Below are 4,760 nucleotides of genomic sequence, written 5' to 3'. Positions count from 1 at the left end.
TTTTGATACATGCATATATCATAGCATTTTAGTGTTGCTATCTTCTTCACATTTTCATATAGATCTACATTAATGACATACTCCCATTCTAGAACTGTAACTAAGATGTTGGTCTAAGAGAAATTTTAGTAGATGGAGTTAGGGAAACATGAGATGTCCATGGAGTCCTTATCTAACACTAACTTCTTGGGTCTTGATTAGTTCATTTTTATTTTGATTGCACTTTGACTTAAAGTATCATGAATATAGGATTACAACACATACAACTGCCTTGGTAAACATATCTACTAGATTATAATTTGTATGTATCTTCTTCGACTTGAACTATCCATCATCCAAAACTGACCGAATGAAGTGTTACTACAATAGTATTTTTTTTTCTTTGAATGTATACTAGAATTCTTCCCAAAATGAATGACACTCAAGCTATTTGTAAAATAATAAGTATCCTTCTATGGGTATCCCAATTCTTCAATGAAGGATTGAAGCTATATCATCTCCTTGGCTACATCTATAGCAACAACATACTCTACCTCTATAGTTGGGAAAGCATTAACCTTCAATAACCAAGAAATTTGGATTATTGTTGTACCACCTATAGTAGATACATAACCTTTAGTACTCCGCTTGGCATCAGTATCCCTTACAAAATATAAGGCAACATAGCCTTGCAAATTAGTAGTAGAGCCACAAAAATGTAAACTCTTACCAGACGTTCCTCTCTAATATCTAAGAATCTATTTAACTACATTCCAATGCTCAAGCCCTAGCTGCCTCATGTACCTACTAACAACTCCCACTACATGTGCAATATCTAGTATAGTACATACCATATCATACATCAAGCTTCCTACAACTGAATAATAGGGTACCTTGAACATTTTATCCTCATTTTCTAATGTCTTGGGACACATCTCCTTAGTCAATTTTAAATGACCAGGCAAAGGTGTGTGGATAGCTTTAGCATTCTCCATAGAGAAACATTGCAACACCTTCACAACATAATCAGTATGAGATAAAGTCAATTTATATTTTTTCTTTCTCTACAAATCTTCCTACCAAGGATTTGTTTTACTACCCCCAAATCTTTCATAGCAAATGAAAGTGTTAAATGTTCTTTTAATAGCTTGATGTGATCCATCTTAGACCCAGATACAAACATATTGCCAACATATAAACATAAAATAATGTATTTTTCATCATCTAACCTCTTAAAATAAAGTAATGGTAAGGATGACACTGATCATAACCATGCTCATGCATAAAACTATGAAATTTAAGATACCAATGCTGAGGTGCTTACTTCAAGCCATATAAACTTTTCTTTAATCTTCACACTAAGTCTCCTTACCTTTGACCTCAAATCCCTGTGGTTGTCCCATATATCACATCATCCAAATCACCATGAAGAAAGGTTATTTTAACATCAAGCTACTCCAAATGCAAATATTTAGTAGCCTCAATACTTAAATAATACAACTAGAACTCATTTTAAACAACATGAGAAAATATCTCATCAAAATTAGTGTCTTATTTTTTTTTAAATCCTTTTACAATTGACCTAGATTTTCCATCCTCTTCTTTAAAGTTATAAACCTACTTATGTTGTCAAGCCCTTTTACCTATAGAAAACTTGGATAAATCCCAAGTCACATTTTTCAACGAGGAGTCCATTTCTTCTATCATTACAAAGTCCCACAAAATCTTAGTATCTAATTGTTGCCATTAGTAACAATACTTATTCACAACAGTTTACATTGAGTATTCTAGTGTTAACAAAGCTACAATAGTTCACACCAAGCAGATCAGTGGCTACCGAGTGTATATAGGCTGTGTAAAGTTTGCAGTGTCCATCGAGCTTTCCAGTGTCTACAAAGTAGTCAAATTGTGTCATGAAGATTTAGTGTATCTCGAATGTTGGAAGTTTTAGTGTTTACCGAGTGAAGCAAGGTAAACTCAGCATGTAGTATCTACCGAGTGATACCACATCTACCAAATCAACAGTGGTTAATGAGTTTAGAACTACTTTATGTGATTAGTATAGACCGAGCCTTCACTTCTACTGAGTGCATGATGATATCAAGTAATGTAGTGGATGCCGAGTGTGAGAAGGTCACCAAGTTAGTTTAGTGAACCTGAGTCATCTACTATTGGGCCGACTTTGTAATGTGTTTTTTACTTGTGTATTGGCTGACCTTGTAGTTGTGTAAATTAGAAAGGTATGCATAAGAGATGTATTGTAAGATATTATATAGAGATAGAGAAATGTGCTATGCATGAAGTATTGTAAAGCACATATAAAGGAATTTCAATAGTAGTCTAAAGTATCCAACAAGGTCATCAAAGGAGCAGAATAAATTTATCTATCACAAAAGGCAATCATATGCTTAAAGATCATATTAGAAATCAAGTCTAAGATTTCATCCTAACAAGTGAACCAACTCTAAATCCTTTAACAAGGTAGACTTAATAGTCTTTTGTAAATCTCCTAATCGAGTGCATACTTCATTGTACGTTTGTAAATCCTCTAACAAGGTGGACCTAGTAGTCCTTTGTGCTCCTAATAGGGAAAATCACCAGAAGTAATCAATGTAAGCCTTAACTGGCCAACTTTATGCTACAGTAGTGAAGTTTTGTGGGTATCATCCCCACCCTAGTTTTACTTTCTATTTGGAAGGTTTTTGGGTCATCAAAACTTTGTGTTGGTATGTGTTAAGTATTTATCTTTTAGTAATCATGAATGCAATAGGATAAATGGATTTTATGGTGATTTATTTACATGTTTATGATATTAAAGTTTTTAATTCACTGATTCACCCCCCCTCTCAATAAATTACCAAGTCTTGTATATTTTCAACAATTGGTATTAGAGTAGTTGTGGTTCTCAAGGATAAAGTTTAACAACTTGAGCAAAGATCTAAAGGAAAAATGGAGATATTTAAACTTGCCAAGGTAATTGAAAATGAAAATCTAGATCTGGAAATGGCCATAGTTCAACTTATGAAAGCAAAGGAGCATCTTTCCCAATCCCTAAAAAGAAGAAAGGAACTTATAAATCAAATTAATGATCTCAAGTATGTTGAAGAAAGAATTGAAGACTTTTTTGCTTCAAGAAGCTCAGATGAAGCAAACAATGCAATCAAAGAATTTCTAGAAAAGAATGGATCCCTGCAAGAAGAAGGAAACTCAAAAGAGAACAAGAAATTCAATCAATCAGGTTATGTGAGATCTTGGAATAGAGAAACAAAGAAAAAGAAGATTTGGAGGCCAGAAACAATGAACAACAAAATCAATTCAATCAGAATGAAGACCTTATTGATCAAATCTCTAAAGAAAATGAATAGATCAAGATTCTCAAAGCACAAAATGAAAGAATAAGAAATGATGTAAACTAAGAATGAGAAATAAATGAAAGGATAATAAGGGAATTGAGATCTGAAAAGAAAATCAATGAAAAGTTGAAGAATGATTTGAATGATGAAAAAAAATCAATAAGAGAATGATAAAATCTCAAGAAGATGTAAATCAACTGAATCAGCTAAATGAATAGAATTTTCATAGTAAAAAAGGTAAAGCAGGACTTGGATACAACAAAGAAGAAGGTGAGTCTTCCAGGAAAGGTGCTAAAAGAAATCAAAAACCAAAATGCAATCATTGTGGAAAGATTGGTCACACATCAAACAAATGATGGAGCAATGGAAAAGAAAAACTCAATGGAAAGTGTTACAAATGCAAGAGACATGGTCACAAGGCATCATAATGCAGATCCAAATCATTCAATCTAACTAAAAAACTTGTAAAATAAATATTTGGATGGGACTATAATACTTGGTGTAGATGTCATTATTGTGGAGAATATGGACACACTAGCATAAATTGTGCAAGGCATCACCTAAGAAAGAAAGATACTACCATAAGGTGTTACACATGCACTAAACTTGGTCATATAGCTAAGAATTATATGAACATAGGTAGAGTTGAAGATGAAAAGAAGGAAAGGATAGACAACATCAAGAAAAAAATGAGGTAGCAATGGATTCTAAAGAAAACCAAGGAAACAAGCTCAAATCATGGGAGTGAAGTCACTCAAGAAGTGGGTGACTCCATCCTCTCAAACTAAGCCTTTTAGGATGAGTTGGAGATGTACTTTAAGAAAAGATCATAAGAAGTTCCAACAAATGCAAATAATGCAAATGATCCAATCAGTATTCCAAATACACAAGGATCTTTGAAATCTCATCTTTCACTGAGTTGTATCAGATTCCACCAAGTGAGGTTAGTTCAAGTTCTTACCAAGCAAGGTTAGGAGTAGAAGAGACCTTGTTTGCCAAGATAACATTCTCACTGAGTTAGGTCTAATGATAGTCTATCATGCATTGTGTCATAATGGTGGTGAGCATTTATGATAATTTTCAAACAAAAGGGAAAAATCAACTTCATTTTCATTGCATTCTCAACATTTGAAGAGCAAAGAAAATTTGAAGAGCATTAGAACATTTTCAAGCAATTTAGCAGTGAAATCTTTGCATGTTTTCATGCAATTATTGAGAAGTGATGGTGTCTACTAGTGGAAGAAAAAGCAAATGGAAGAAGGGTTCCAAGATACTAGTCAAAGGAGTCACCTAGAAGGCACCACACTTCACAATTGTTCCTGCCATTGATGAATCTCTTGATCCTCTTAGTGCTCAATCAAAAATTCCATCTAAGGTACTTCTTATCAATGACATAAGAACTCATTTTAAATGCACTATTCAAGAATT

This window comes from Cupressus sempervirens, chromosome 7 (genome assembly GCF_028749045.1).
Source record: "Cupressus sempervirens isolate cs-2001-9-10 chromosome 7, ASM2874904v1, whole genome shotgun sequence".
NCBI classification, from domain to species: Eukaryota; Viridiplantae; Streptophyta; class Pinopsida; order Cupressales; family Cupressaceae; genus Cupressus; species Cupressus sempervirens.
Note: the sequence above shows the minus strand (reverse complement) of the source record.